We start from the raw sequence: 17289 nt of genomic DNA, 5'->3' as shown, positions 1-17289 counted from the left end.
GGATGAATGCAAACCTGTTCGTGAGGCACAAAGAAGGCTGAATCCACCTATGATGGAGGTTGTAAAGAAGGAGATTGTGAAGCTCCTAGACATTGGGGTAATCTACCCCATTTCTGACAGTAAATGGGTAAGTCCCATCCATGTGGTACCAAAGAAGACCGGGATTACCATTGTCCCCAATTCTGAAGGAGAGCTAGTACCCACTCGTGTGCAAAATGGGTGGAGAGTTTGCATGGACTACAGGAAGCTCAACACAGCCACAAGGAAGGACCATTTTCCCTTGCCCTTTATGGACCAAATGCTTGAGAGACTTGCTGGAAAAAGCCATTACTGCCTCCTTGATGGATATTCTGGATTTTATCAAATCCCAGTTGCACCAGAAGATCAAGAGAAGACCACTTTCACATGCCCATTTGGTACATTCGCATTCAGGAGGATGCCCTTTGGTCTTTGCAATGCACCAGCCACTTTCCAAAGGTGCATGATGAGTATTTTTTCTGACTATGTAGAGAAGATCATTGAAGTCTTCATGGATGACTTTACGGTGTATGGCAACTCATTCCATGAATGCCTAGCCAACTTGGAGAAGATACTTCAAAGGTGTTTGGAGACAAACTTGGTTCTCAACTATGAGAAGTGCCATTTCATGGTCAGCCATGGCTTAATCCTAGGCCATATTGTTTCAGCAAAAGGGATTGAGGTGGACAAAGCCAAAATTGACACCATCAAAAATCTGCCCTATCCAACCAGCATTAGGGAGATTCGATCATTCCTTGGTCATGCTGGTTTTTACAGGAGGTTTATCAAAGATTTTTCTAAAATAACTCAGCCTCTTTGCAGATTGTTACAGCAGGATGTACCATTCAACTTTGATGACGGCTGCAAATCAGCCTTTGATCTGATCAAATCACTCCTAATTTCTGCCCCAGTCATCCAGCCACCTGATTGGAACCTTCCATTTGAGATAATGTGTGATGCCAGCAACTTTGCTATAGGTGCAGTATTGGGACAGCGTATAGGTAACTCTCCTCATGTCATTCATTATGCCTCACGCACCCTAGATGCTGCACAATGCAATTATTCCACCACGGAAAAAGAGTTGCTGGCTGTTGTGTTTGCATTGGAGAAGTTTAGACCCTACCTACTTGGTACAAAGGTGATTATATACTCAGATCATGCTGCACTAAGGTATTTAATCAAGAAAAAAGAGTCCAAACCTAGGCTGGTGAGATGGATATTGCTGTTACAAGAGTTTGACTTGGAGATCCGTGACAAGAAAGGCAAGGAGAACCTTGTGGCTGATCACCTTAGCAGAATTCTGACCGAGATGGAGACATGCCCCATCAATGAGACCTTCCCTGATGAGCACCTCTTTGCTGTCCAAGAAGAGGAACCATGGTATGCTGATATTGTTAACTTCCTTGCCATAGGTGATTTGCCCACTGATTTGCCCAAACACATAAGAGACAAGATCAAGAAAGAGGCAAGGTATTATGTGTGGGATGAGCCTTACCTATGGAAGCATTGTGCAGACCAAGTCATAAGGAGATGCATCCCAAACCATGAGATCACATCTGTCCTAACTTTCTGCCACTCTTACAGCTGTGGAGGTCACTTTGGGCCACGCAAGACAGCCTTGAAAGTCCTTGAAAGTGGATTATTTTGGCCTAACATCTTCAGAGATTCTTATTTATTTTGTAGGTCATGTGCAAGATGCCAACAAACAGGAAACCTTGGCAAAAGAAGTGAAATGCCTCAAGCACCCATCATGGTGTGTGAAATCTTTGACATATGGGGCATTGACTTCATGGGACCATTCCCACCTTCCTTTGGCAACACCTACATACTACTTGCTGTGGATTATGTGTCCAAGTGGATTGAGGCCAAAGCAACAAGAGCTGATGATGCAAAAACAGTGTGTGATTTTGTAAAATCCCACATTTTCTCAAGATTTGGACTGCCCAAAGCCATAATCAGTGACCGAGGCACCCATTTTTGCAACAAGGTAGTAGAAACTCTCCTCAAGAAGCACCATGTCATCCATAGAACATCTACTGCCTATCATCCTCAAACAAATGGGCTGGCTGAAGTATCAAATAGGGAGATAAAGTCCATCTTGGAGAAAACGGTCTGCCCAAATCGCAAGGACTGGAGTACACGCCTCAATGATGCCTTATGGGCATATAGAACAGCATATAAAACTCCAATTGGGATGTCTCCATATAGGCTGATTTATGGGAAAGCATGCCACCTACCTGTGGAACTTGAACACAAAGCTTATTGGGCTGTGAAGAGCTGCAATCTTGATGTAAAAGAGGCTGGAGTTCACAGAAAACTGCAGATTCAAGAGCTTGAAGAGATCAGGCGTGATGCATATGAAGCTTCATGGGATTATAAAGCAAGGACCAAAGCCTTCCATGACAAGAACATCTCCAGAAAACACTTCCAGGTTGGTGATAAGGTTTTGCTTTTTGATTCAAGGTTCAAACTATTCCCTGGAAAGCTTCGGTCTAGGTGGATTGGACCATTTTTGGTTGAGCATGTTTATCCACATGGAGCTGTTGACATTAGAAGCCCACAAACAAGCAAAGTTTTCAAAGTTAATGGGCATCGTTTGAAGAGATTCTATGAAGGTTTTACTGTCCATGTTGTGGAGGAGGTTCCCTTGGATCCCCCTTCCCAAGACTGCTGAGAAAGATACTGAAGTCCAGCCCAAGACAGAAAACAGGGCGCTACTGGGAGGCAGCCCAGATGTAGTGATTTGCCCAGTGATTTGCCCACTGCTTGCCCAAATCCCCGGGCAAATCGACTGAATGTACCATAGTCACAAGCGATCGGGGCAGTGATTTGCCCAATTGCCCAGATAATTTGACCAAGATCACCGGTCCAATCGCAAAATCAAGCATCAGCAGAAAAAGGCGTGAACAGTACCAGCCCAGCAACTACAAAGGAGAAGCGATGTGGCCAAGTGATTTGCCCACTGCTTACCCAAATCACTGGTCAAATCACACTGTCAAGAATCCAGAGGGCCAGCAATAAATGATCAGGGCAGATCACATACCCTAATTACTTTAAGTAGTCTTTTCTTTTATTTTTAATTCTTACGCTAAACTACTGTTTTTATCTCTTCTACTCCTTCAAGCTTTCTCTTCTCCGACCACCACTCAGCCACCGGCAAACTCAAGACCACCATGGTAAGAATCAAGATGAGGGCCACCGGCGGACCATTCATGTGGAAGAAATTAGGGCTACCCAAACCACCCACTCCCTCTGACAGTGACGATGAAGCGTGGGACGCACCTCCACCAGCCACCATCAACACCGAGACACCACCGGCCACAAGCACAGGAACAGGACGCACCGATTCACCGGCCGTCCAGATATATCGCCGGCAAAAGAAACGGCAAAGAACGCCGCCACCACCATCCACAACAGCCTCGACGGAAAACCCTGCCGACGAAATACTGCCTGAATCCACCACTTCCTCCAGCCACGGCCAGAAACGGCCAAGAACTCAGTCGCCACCTCCACCGCCGAGATCAGAGCCAGAACCACAAACCGCCATTGCCACACATCCCTCAGTTCACGAGGAAGGCGGTGCACCCAGTGATGCGCCCAGTAATTTGCCCACTGATACATCCACAGACTTGCCAAGCGCTATGCCCAGCAATGTGCCTAGCGATTTGCCCACTGATTCCACCAGCGCTTTGCCCAATGATACGCCCACTGATGCGCCCACGGACTTACCAAGTGATGAGCCTAGCGATGTGCCCAGCGACACACTCAGTGCTATGCCCAGCAATTTGCCCAGCGATTTGCCCAGGCCAGCACACCCAGATCACATCGTCAAAGCACTGACATTCAATAAAATTTCTGAGAGCACCAGGCTGCTTAAAATCTCATCCCTACCATATCACCCAGGTAAGCATATCCACCATGCCACCCTTGGAGCACTGAGACTCCATTCCCAGGTACGTTCTCTAATTTCTGCTATTGGCTGGGACTCCTTCTTTTTCCTGCGCATGCCATCCTTCCTGGAACTCACACAGGAGTTTTTCACCACATTTTATTTTGATAAACCTGCCATGCACAACATACACACACCTGGCACCATTGGATTTAGATTGTTGGGGAAGCGATTTCGCTTATCCCTGCAGGAGTTCGCCATAGCCATGGGCTGTGAATGCCCACAGTCAACCTGGGACTTCCCTGCTGAGTTTGATCAAAACTCTGCGTACTTGGAACTCAGTGATAATCCACCTGACTCATACTCACCCACTAGGTCCAAGGACCTATACCTCAGCAACCCCAGTCTGAAATACCTTCACAGATACCTGGCCTACACATTCTCTGGGAGGAAGGATGCCTCCAACATCCTGACCAGAACTGAGTTGTATTTCCTTTGGTGCATGCACAGGGGCAGGAAAATACATCTGGGATATTGGGTTGCCACCCAACTATCCAGCATTATACAATATAATAGGCCCTTGATTTTTGGTCCTTTGATCACTGCCATTGCAGTGAATCTCAAGCTATTGCACCCCGCATATACTGACCTCTCCCCCACCCCCAAAACAACCCCCTTGGACTTACGCACATTGGATGATATGGGGTTGCTTTGTAAGGTGGGGGATGTTTTTTCCATTGCACCTGCAGGTCCAGTAACGCCACGCCATGAGCGTGTTTTCAGAAGGAAGAAAGCCACCATAAGCACCACCCAGCAGCCAGCCACTATAACAGCCCCTGCAGAAGAGACGACACAAGCAATAGGGCAGGAACCTGCAAATGAACCACATCCAGCAGCCCCCCAGCAAGATGCTCCTCAACCACCTGAAGATGAAGCCCCCAACCAGACAGTAGAGGCTCGTCTCAGTAGGATTGAAGATCGAATGCAAAGGATGGAGCACTTGTTGGACCTGCTGGTGGACCATTTTCTGCCCCAGCACCGTGACAGATAGCAATTTGCCCAGTGATTTGCCCAGTGCTTGCCCAAGTCACTGGTCAAATCACCCCCAGGCCAGGAAATATCTTTCCCTTTTCTCCTTCATTTTTCTATATGTTTATTCACACATTGAGGACAATATGTGGGATAGGTGTGGGGGTACGAGAGAGTCTTCATTCCATTTTTTTTTTTATCTTTCCATCTTTTTGATTTATTTTTGTTTCTTTTTATTTTCTTTTTGCTTTCCATCTTTTTGATTTATTTTTGTTTCTTTTTATTTTCTTTTTGCATTATTCTTACCCCTTTTTGCACACACCAGAAATTTTTTTCACACTCCTGGCACACACACACAGAATTTTGTAGCTAATTGCTTTACTCAACATAGTTAACAAGGTTGAAAGAGTGCCCTTATCTCATGACCCCATTGATTTGCCACCCCTTTAAGCCTAAATTGAATCATTCACAGTATGTTACCTTCACTTAGGGAGTTTTTCTCTTGAATTGAATCCTTAAATTTGCTAAGGTCAAGGGAAATAAAAATACAAATACATGCAAACACAAAGTTAGTGTAACTCCCTATGAGCTGATTTGCCCAAACTATCATGAAAAACCAGCACAAAGCACAAATCACAAACTTGTTCCAATGGTCTAAGACTATGAACTGAGCCTAATAGCCACTTGGATAAGTAACTGACTGAGTAACCGGGGGTGTATCACCCATGTACACAATCGCGTAAAAAGGTCAGTAACTTTTTCAAGCAAATAAGTTTCGATGGTCTAGACTATGAACAGAGCTAGTAGCCACTTGAACAAGTGACTAACTGAGTAACCGGGGGTGTATCACCCATGTACACAATCGCGTAAAAAGGTTAGTGACTTTTTCAGGCAAGGATAAGAATAAGTGCTGCTGAAAATAAAAATATAAATTAAATAAAAAGGAGAAAGAGAGAAGGTGGCAAGTCACTCCTAGGGGTTACATTAAACCTAACATAAAAGAATAAGCATGATTGAATCAAAAACCTTTCCCTTGACCATGGTAGGTGAAAGGAAACAAGGAAAGGAGAGGATGACCTTAGTGCATGTACTCTATACTGTGATAGTTCAGATTAGGAGTCTAGGGGGGCTGATTAAGTGGTGCTTAGGTTCTAAGGAAAAAGGGGCTTGATTGGCTAAGTTATTTGTTGCTTGAGGACAAGCAAAAAGCTAGGTGTGGGGGTATTTGATCAAGCATAATTTAGCCACATTTTTATCATAATTATTATTGCTTATTTACACATTTTCTAGCTTAATTTATGGTTTTTATCTTGTTTTTACAGAAAAGGAAGAATCTGGAAAATGGAAGAAAAAGTGCAGAAAATTTGCAAAAGGATGATTTGCCCAGTGATTTGCCCAAAAATCTGCTCCAATCACTGCCCAGATCAAGCTAAAACAGATACCCAGAGGCAACAGACAGCAGTGACATGGGCAAGCGATTTGACCAAGACAATCGAGGACCACTGGCCAAATCACTCGCAGAGGCATAGAGGACTGACTCACAGAGAAGCGATTTGCCCAGTGATTTGCCCAAGAAACTGGTCAAATCGCCGGGCAAATCACTTTGACAGCAGAAAATTACAGCAGAGCGGGAAAATGGACAGCAAACAGAAATCCGAATTTTCAGAAGTCCAAATCCAATCCAATCACTTCCAGCACTTATCCAAGAGCCACGAAAGAGCTTCTCATCCAAGGAAATCCAATTGCAATTAAATTCAACATCAAAAGAGGAGTCCAACACCAAATCAAAGAGGGATTTCAAAACCCTAGATGGATAAAATTCTGCAACTATAAAAGGAGAGCCTCCAAGCCAGCAAAAGGATCATCTGATCAGCTATTGAGCTTCCTCTTCCTCACGCCAGAAATTCTGCAGCTCTTCTATTTTCTTTTCTTTTCCATCTTTTGTGTATTTAGTCCACCATGAGTGGCTAAATTCCTTATTTTCTAGTTGAAGTTGAGAATATTCAGATTTGTGATGAATTGGGAGGTTTAATACTCCATTGTTGAACTCTTATTTGTTTCAATATTTATGCAATCTGACCTTTTCTTTAAATATTACTTTGCTTTTAGAATCAATAAGGGCCCATTGCTTTTAAATTGCCTAGTAATATTGTTTGAATGATTTAGGTCCGTAATTGCTTAGATTGTTCAAATACACATATAATCAGGTTGTACGATCTAAACTTGACCACGCGGTTGGCAAGGATAGAATTGGGTTTCTCTAAGTCTTAATGCAGTCAACAGTTGTTCGATGCTACAATGCCCCAAGGACGTTCCTTGGCAACTTGTTGATTAGTGTTTGATTAGCGAACGTTTCCTAATCAAACTAGAACTAAGGAGGAATTTGGATTGTGAGAAGCGTCTTCCACAACCAAAACTGATTTATTGAAATCAAATAGGAGTCTTTAAAAATCAAGGATCAATTCTAAACAAACTGAATTAAGACTCACACTTCAGCTAGAATCTTTTTTGAAATTCTCATCTATTTAAATTATTGCTTTCTTTTGCTACTTAATTTTAATCATCAAATCAAAACCCCCCTCTAAAGATCTTGAAGCGTCTTCCACACTTTATATGCAGCTTCATAAAATTAACAAATGCAAGCGGCTCTCTTTATGCTTTTACTATCCCAACAAGCCTCCAAATTATAACATAATTAGCGGTTTACCCGTACATTATGCAAATATTAAAATTTTTTATATTAATATTGTACATATTATTCTATAAAATAATATTTCTTTTTATATAAATTTATGCAGCTATTTTCTTTAAAATTTTAAATTAAAATTAATAATCAAACACAAATATATACATTATTAAACTCAATTGTAATAAAACAAAATTAAAAATTTTAATACTGAGTTTTATATATTATTCATGTCCAATAATAAATACTATTTAAAAATTATATGGCGGTGGAAGAGAATCATTTGTTTTATCACAATACCCTTTAAGTATATCAAATTTTTAGTGGCCAAATCTAGTATATCAATTATATTAGACAAACATTATTATAATTTTATAACAGTACGGGTGGTTTTACAATAATTATGATATAAATATATGGCATTAATGAGAAAGAATAGAATGATCCCTTCAAATCTAAATGACTTATAGTCCAATTTCAATCTAGTTGAAAGGATTGCATCCATATTAAATAATAAGAAAATAATAAAAAAAAAATTTCAAAATATGAGTCATTTAAAAATAAAAGAGAGAGAGCTTTGTGAAAAAATACATGAAATTTATGCTTGTAAATTTTATATAGAATTATAATGAAGGTTATATATTTGTGAAAAGTAAATGAAACTACAATTATTACAATTATTTAATAATATAATAAATTGTAGTAATTTAAGTCTAATATCTTGAATGGTATTTTTATTATACTTTAATTATTTATATTTATTAATTATTTATAGTTATTTGAATTGAATAAAATTTTAGTTTTATAATATTTTATTTAATTAATTCTATTAATTTTTTAATTATTTTCTATTTTTATCACAGTTAATACTTTTTTATAATAATTTTAATTGATTGTATATATTTAATACATAATTATTTAGATTATATAGAGCATTTGTAATTAAATTATATTTGTTATGATTTTATAAAATTTTTAAATAAATAAATAATAATACTGTTAAAACTTTTTATATAATTTTTTATTATAAAATTATTACATTATAGTGTAAAAATATTATTTTTTTTGTCCAAACATCTATTTATATGATGTTGACTCAATTTTTATAAATATATTTTTAATATTTTATTTATTATTAAAATAAAAAATATAGTAAAGTTTTTTAATAATAAAAATGTAATAAAATTTTTATTATAATATTAATAATATAATATATTAAAAAGTTGTAGAATATTAAAAGATCATATAATATAATATGATAATAAATATAATAAACATTGTATTTATTATATTAGAAAGTAGTAGAAAATCAAAAGATTATAGTGATTAAAAAAATAATAAATTATATACATGAATTTTTATTTTATATAAAAATAAAATTAATAATATATATAAAAAATTATAAATATATTTGCATCACATATTATAAAATTAATTATATCAATTAAATATAGAAATATAACTTAAAAATATATATTAAATGTGCCACTTGATATAAATATGAAAATTTAAATATGGCACTTAGCATGAATAGATTTAAAAAAAATTGTATATGAAGTGAAGTTTGAAAGGTTAATGCCAACTGACATCATTAAACAAGAGAAACTAGAGGATGATGCATCAAGATCAATATTTTCCCAGGAGCAGTCCATTCATACATGAACATACATATCTAATAATTTCCGAGGAGCTGTTAATATATCTACATGTAAATTCAAGATTTCTTATCTATTTTCATAGTAAAATGATCACTGTATCTAGCATTTCACAGTATAGATGGGAAATCCGGACCTCATATGTGATAAAAGCTCTTAAAAAAAGCCATAGATGTTTATATGGGAAGCAACTGCTCATAGAATTAAAAAAGCCTTGGATGTTTATGTGGGAAGCAACTACTCACAGTATGTGGGGGGGCAAGAGTCTTAGGTTAAACGAAAGAAATGTGACATAAGAAGATTAAAGAACTGCCAAATATCTTAGGTTAAACGAAAGAAATGTGACATAAGAAAGATTAAAGAACTGCATTCAAGAAAACAGTGTTTACATTCTCCTTTCATTCAATACAACATCCAGACAAATACAATAGGACACAACATATAAATTCCACAGTGCACTGCTCAGTAAAGAAAATAGAAAATATCAAATGACACCCATGATTATACATAGCAAAACTTTTTTGTCCTTGCATCAGTTAGATATATCTGAGATCTCAAAGAGAAAAAGAAAAGAAGAAGAAAATATCACTAAGTTCTCCTGGTGTAGAAATTTCAGGCTATTACATTCACTAACAGTCCAAGTGGTGGTGATTTGAATCTTCTGAAAGCTTAAATGCTGGGGAAAGTAATGTCCTTTTCGTTCAAACATAACTTATAATTGTTCACATACAATCTTGAAAAGCAAAAATAGCAGACAAGGGTCCCCCAGGGATGTCGGAGAATGAAATGAACAATGACCAAGGTTTGTGGGACAAAAGCCAATAATAGAAAGTGACTTGAAACCAATTGGTCCCCAAATAGCATCCCCTCAAGGAGATTGCACAATTGCCGGCTTTCAAGAAGAGAGTAGTTGAAATTTTAAACAGAAGCTTACAGTTGAAAGATTCTGTTATGACCTAGGAAAAGTAGGTCTCAATTTAATAAATCAGAAGAACACGTAATGCTAAACAGGACATTTTCCTGACAAGGAAAAATGTGAATTTACAGATCGTATTACCATGCTTTACTTTTGGCCAACCAAACACAGTGGGTTACCAAGTAAAATAATGCAGTTGGTTTTGAACATCTCTTAAGGGTGGTAAGTGATGACTTTTGTAATCAAGAAAACATAAATCCCATTTAATAATCCAATGCAACAAACCAAAAAAGATTTGCAAATTCAAAATGAATAAAGAAAAATGCTCTATTTCTGACCAGGTAGTTTGTACGAAGAACTGTAGATTACCACCATTATACCCTGGAATGGTTACAACATACAACCAATAGCTTGATTAAGGTATCTGGCCTGATCATCTAAAATGTTAATGCAGTTAGATTTGTTGTCAGTGGACAAGGAAAAATGATGACTGATAAAATCCAAAGCAGAGAACATAGGTTATGACCCTAAAAGGCACCTATTTGGAATGGAGCTCCCGCATATTTCCCACCAAACAGACTCTTTTTGTATCAATCTAATTGACTTTGGTATTCTCTATGTAGATGAGTAACCTGGTTATCAATATATTCTCAAATCAGTATGGATAACTGGTCTTTTTGAACTTATTTAGCATGAAACTCCTAGTAGACCATAGTAAATGGGATCATCTATCAAGGTAAACCTGGTAAAACCCTAAAAACCTGCTCAAGTATTGTACATAACAGGAAAGGCAATGTGAGTATACCTGATTCAGAACAACATACACCATATACCTGACTCAGAACAACATACACCATATAAAAAGATCATTTCATGAGATCCAAGAATACATCATTGGCATTCCAGATGATGTGCAATAGCATTGCTGCGTTGGTGAAAACAGGTTCCTTGTTCATGTAAGGACAACACCAATCACTGCACCAAGAAAAATAAGTGGATGTGATAGGCGGTTGTCGAAGCCGTCAAAAATAAACCTATTATCAATCAACAAATAAATTTGTAGATAGTGGCAATAGGGTCGAACCACAGGGAATTGACACTAAAGATCTTCCTAATAATAACCAAGATAAGTAAATAACAAATAATTAAAAGAGGGGGTTTGAGTTGATGAATTAAAACTAAATAGCAAAAGAAAGCAATAATTTAAAGATGAGTAAATCAATAAGAGAAAAGCTTCTAGTTGAAGTATGGATCTTATTTCAGATTGTTTAGAATTGATCATTGATTCTTTAACTCTCCTATTTATTCCAATAAATTAGTTTTGGATGTGGAAGACGCTTCTCACAATCCAAATTCCTCCTTAGTTCTAGTTTGATTAGGAAACGTTCGCTAATCAAACACTAGTTAACAAGTTGCCAAGGAACGTCCTTGGGGCATTATAGCATCGAACAACTGTTAACTGCATTAAGACTTAGAGAAACCTAATTCTATCCTTGCCAACCGCGTGGTCAAGTTTAGATTATGCAATTTGATTAAATGTGTATTTGAACAACCTAAGCAATTACGGACCTAAACCATTCAAACAATATTACTTAAGCAATTTAAAAGCAATGCGCCCTTATTGATTCTAAAAGCAAAGTAATATTTATGGAAAGCTCAAATTGCATAAATATTGAAAATAAATAGAAGTTTAACAATGGAGATTTAAATCTCCCAATTCATCACAAAATCTGAAATTCACCAACTTCAACTAGAAAAGAAAGAGTTTAGCCACTCATGGTGGACTAAATACACAAAAAGATGAAAAGAAAAGAAAAAGGAAGATGCTGGAGAGTTTCTGGCGAGTTGAGTTGCTGATCAGAGAGGTTGATATTGCTGGTTTGGAGGCTCTCCTTTTATAGCTGCAGAATTTCTCTCCATCTAGGGTTTTGAAATCCCTCTTTGATTTGGTGTTTCACTCCTCTTTTGATGTTGATTTTAATTGCAATTGGAATTCCTTGGATGAGAGACTCTTTCGTGGCTCTTGGTTTTGTGTTGGAAGTGATTGGATTGGATTTGGACTTCTGAAAATTCGGATTTCTGTTTTCTGCCCATTTTCCCGCTCTGCTGTAAGTTTCTGCTGTCAAAGTGATTTGCCCGGTGATTTGACCAGTTTCTTCAAGTGATTGGGCAAATCACTGACCAGATCGCTTCTCTGTGAGTCAGTCCTCTATGTCTCTGCGAGTGATTTGGCCAGTGATCTTCGAGTTTCTTGGGCAAATCACTGGGCAAATCATCCTTCTGTACTTTTTCTGCACTTTTTCTCCCATTTTCTAATTTCTTCCTTTTCTGTAAAAACAAGATAAAAACCATAAATTAAACTAAAAAATGTGTAAATAAGCAACAATAATTATGATAAAAATGTGGCTAAATTATGCTTGATCAGGATGCATCCTCTGCATGGTGAAGTGAGCCAAGGCAAAAGTGACCGAGTTCGCCAAAATTGAGTACCATGCATGGATCTATCTTGTCAAAGAAGGAAGAAGGAACCCAGGAAATACAATCTCCTCCCAAATAGGGAGCACATTGAAACTACAACTGCATACAGGATCATTGCCATAGAGTCTCATGCAACAATTGATTTCTCAACACTTGAGAAAGTGTCAGGTGTTTTAGGAAGAATAGGTCGCCAGTTCATCTTAGAGAGTGGATTGACCAGAGGAAACATGAAGCGCCCTAAAGCAACATCCAGCTGCCACTTCCCTTCAAGGCTAAACTTGAACCAGTCAGGATGAAGGGGATGAAATCTTGCAAAGCAGAAACGGAGAATTGCAATCACATCTAGACCTTCAGCAAACATCAAGAGAATTTACAGTGCTTAACCACAGAATGTCTAGGATTCTTTCTGAATCCTGTTGTATAAGCTAGAATCCAAGATCTTACTAACCAGTATGAGGAAAATAAAAAAGCATTACCTGGAATGAAAAAAAGTGCTCACCATTTTTTTGGCTTAATAAGTGATGACTAGAAAACCAACTTGAAAAACATTACTCCATATAAAATTAGTGTAAGAGGCATCAATGGATGTTCATATAGACTAGAGAAGTCAAATGTAAATCTTATATTTCAGCCATCTTTTCACCTGCTACTGTCACAAAATACACTAAGCATTTGTCCCATGGAAAAATTTTGGACTGAAAACTATGGACCAAATTGACACTGTAACTAAGTTAAAGAGATCGAATTAAACTTCAATTTGATCTCTTAAGAATTGCAGAGAAGCACAGAACCTGTAATGCCAGAAACCACTGGAACATCAGGATGCCCTGCCTACCAAATCATATGATTTGAGTTCCTTGTGGAATTTAAGCAGGCTTGGATTTGGTTATTGGAAGTCTCATTTGGATATCTCATGCTCGCAATGTTCAAAAGGTGCAGCTTTTTTTCCACACGGAAAACTCTCAAGAGATCCAATTTAAATTCAATGTTTTCCTCTAAGTTTGCACAAACATTATCCCATAAACCACAATTACAATTAAAATGGATGTTTCTTGCCAACTTATTAGTTTCTAGTAATCCAGATGGAGGCTTTGATCTTTCTTTTTTTTTTTTTTTTTTTTCCTTCAAATATCATCATTATTAGAAGGGTGCAGTTAATTCTCAATGGATTGACCATTTCAAGGTGCCCCTTTGATTAGATTTCTAAACCAAGTACATATTACTAATCATGAAGGAACTTCGGGAAACACATTAACCACCGACAAGGACAAATAACATCTGAAACTGCAGAGTGCACATGAGCATCGGAGATAATTCACCCGCAAAATAGGCTTTGTGTTCCAGACTGAAAACTACATCAGTGACCTGAAAGAAGAAACCAGTGGAATTCATTTATAATCGCAGCTTCATAATTGCATATCAAAATGATTCGCAAGGAATATTCGCCCATGTTCTGAATATCCATATAGCAATGTTATAACAAAGAAACGTTAGTCCACCTTCTGCAGACTTGAAAACCAATCTTCTTCTTCTTCATCTTCTTCTTCTTCTTTATCAGAAACTTGAAAACCAATCTTTTCGCTATGAATTTGACTTATCGCATACATCAGGCTGATCACCAATTCTTCGATGGCCCATCATCTGTAAACTCAGACTCAGGAACTTCAGATGAAGCCTCTCGCTTCTCAAAGCATAAAGATATAAAATTCAAAAAGAAAACAACATAAAAACCACTTAAACAGAAGTAGTGATTAATATAGAGGAGAAAAGGAGTAGAACTGACTTTCTATTCTCTTCTCACTATCTTATGGGAGTGAGTTGAACATCTCTGTCCATATAATCTCCCTTCCAACTTACCATCACAATTTTAGCATTATTGATCCACACACGAATACTATTCTCAACCTATCTATACAATAATAATATATATATCTTTTTTTTTTTCATAACATCAAGAAATAAATTTATAGTGAAAAGGAAATCATTTACCTCCGCCATCTCACAACCACCACAAAAATTTATTTTTCTAAGTTGGACAATTGCCTACTTCTTAGACATTTATATTGGAATTGACTAACAGCTCCCATTTATTTTAGCCTGGCCCTCTTCATTGGCCTTCTCATAGGAATTAGCTTATAATTCTTATCGTCAGTTCACTTCCAGAGGAATGAACATAGTCCTTCCTTCTATCACATTCAATGTCACTGCACAGCTCCTACAAAACACATAGAGGCCTCTGCCTTGACTCATTCTCTACCTCAATTTCATCTCAGGAGGCCTCTGCTTTAGTTATATAATAAGGAGGCCTCTGCTTCAATTTTAACACAGGAGGCCACTACCTTAATTTTGACACAGGAAGGCTCTACCTCAATTTCGTCTCAAGAGGCCTCTGCCACCTCAATTTTAACATAGGAGATCACCGCCTCAATTTTAATACAGGAGGTCTTTGCCTCAATTTTATCACAAGAGGCCACTGCTTCCATTCTTTAAGGTCTTAGATGGCCTCAAGCTCTCTTGGCTCATTCTCACCCTTATCTTTATATGGCGAGATTTTTATATGGCGAGATTATTACTCTCTCTCCAAAAGTCACTAAGGAGCGTGCAACACCTAGTCATTACCCCTTCCCAAAAGACATATGAATTGGAGTGTGCGAAACTAGATTATTACTCTTTCTTCAATTAGTGCACCCAGTGGAGCGTGCAGCACCTCTGCTCAACATGACCACCACAGCCAATGTACACACACCTTCTCATTAGTTTCATATTGCACGTATCTCATCATATTTCTTTTTTCCATATGATGAAAAGGACTGACCTCTCTCTCATGTCAACCTATTCAAGGCGGGACATTCAACGACCCAAGCACGAAGCTCCTCAACCCATTTCTCTTGGGTAGTAGACACTCCAGTAGGATCTCATAATAGATTGCTCACTGATTGAAACTTTATTCTGATACCAAATGTCATGAGCCCATATTTTAGCACTCGTTTGGGATCGTGCGACACTTGATTTGAACGCTAGCCTTGAGAATCACCTTATAATATGTGATTTCAGACAATCTCGGTAGTCAAGACTACATCAGACTCCAATGAAATCCTCATGCGATATACATTCGTAAGCCTCACAACAGCTGTGAGAGAAAAGAACCGATCATGAAAAAACTCATGAACATGTTACTTATTTTATTCAAAGGGCAAAATTGTAATTATACATTTTTATCGATCCAACTGTTACTACACTTATAGATAGAGGATGATCTACAAGGAGTAGAGGCACCACTCGACAATACTTCAAGCCTACAATGGCCAGCTGGATATAGTTTTCACTGGTGACCAACTAGTCACTCTCTTCTCTCCTGAGCCGCCTTAAGAATAAATAGAATTGTAATAGGAGGAGATATCAATATATTATATCTGAATTGACGACTCCTCTTAATATCTAAAATAAAAAAATATTACAAAAAACTTTACTACCCTTTTAACACTGCTACGTTATATTTATTTTTTTCAATATTGCTTTTTAAAAATTACATTGTTGAAAAAATTAAAAATTTTAGTACCCTAAACCTCTATACCCTTGACATAGAGACAGATTGGCTGGAATCCATAGATGAGAGTAATTTGTGCATCAGATGGATAAATGAACTTGTTTGGAGACTGGTGAATGCATCTGAATCAGATATAGAAAGAAGATGGGTGTAATCGCGAGATGCTCGTTTCACGGAAGACGAAAACGGGAAGATCCGACGTCGTAAATAGCTACACTAGTTCAGTAGCTACAAAAGGGGGTTCTCTTTTGCGGGAACGATTATAACGGCGCCGTTTCCTTCATGCATTTAACACTCAAATGCGGGTCTATTTATTTATTTATTTGAAATTCCAAACAACTTGGATGTTTGACGGTTGGATCGGATTAGTACAAAGCCGAGGTGATGAACAAAAACTTAAATTTTGACAAAAAAATAAACATAAAAAGTTAGTAAATGAAAAAAAAAAAATCTCTCTAACTTTTATGAAAATTTAAAAAATTTTAATTTAATTTTTAAAAAGTTAAAAATTTACGTTTAAATTTATTTCAAACTTGTTGATGTCAGTAAAATTGAAAATTTGTGTAGTTGTTAAACAATATATCACTTGTTTAAAAATAAATAAATAAATAAAGAGATGATTGAATATCTTACCTATAGTTAAAGCGACTTAATTATAAATGGTCCCCGCACCTGTACAATTCAATAGGTAATTTTCTTGGTTGGCCATATCAATATTGACATGACCGGACTAATTGGATCAGGAAAACAAGTTGCTGGAGCTCTCTAGATCTTTTGCTATTTGAAAATTTAAATACTGTCATTATTATTAGAATATAAATAAATAATTAAAAAGTTAGATAAAATATATTTTAATTTCACAATAAATCAAAATCCGTTAGATAAATACTATATTGTGGTTTAAAAATATAGTATACGGATTAAATTTCAATTATTTTCATAGTTTTAAAGGAATAGAATGGTGTATTGTTATGTTTTTTTTTATATTTTAAATTTTAGATAAAAAATGTTAATTAATTTATTAGAAAATAAATAATTAAAAAAATTTTAAATTAAATGATATAAATATCA

General features: G+C 37.0%; 1 pseudogene; it reads right to left on the bottom strand.

Annotated features, from left to right (window-relative positions):
- Positions 1-11059: 11059 nt before the first annotated feature.
- On the bottom strand, positions 11060-14278 carry LOC110599770 (annotated as a pseudogene).
- Between the last annotated feature and the right edge of the window lie 3011 nt (positions 14279-17289).

This window comes from Manihot esculenta, chromosome 14 (genome assembly GCF_001659605.2).
Source record: "Manihot esculenta cultivar AM560-2 chromosome 14, M.esculenta_v8, whole genome shotgun sequence".
Taxonomy (NCBI): Eukaryota; Viridiplantae; Streptophyta; class Magnoliopsida; order Malpighiales; family Euphorbiaceae; genus Manihot; species Manihot esculenta.
Note: the sequence above shows the minus strand (reverse complement) of the source record. Positions and strands in the feature narration are given on the sequence as shown.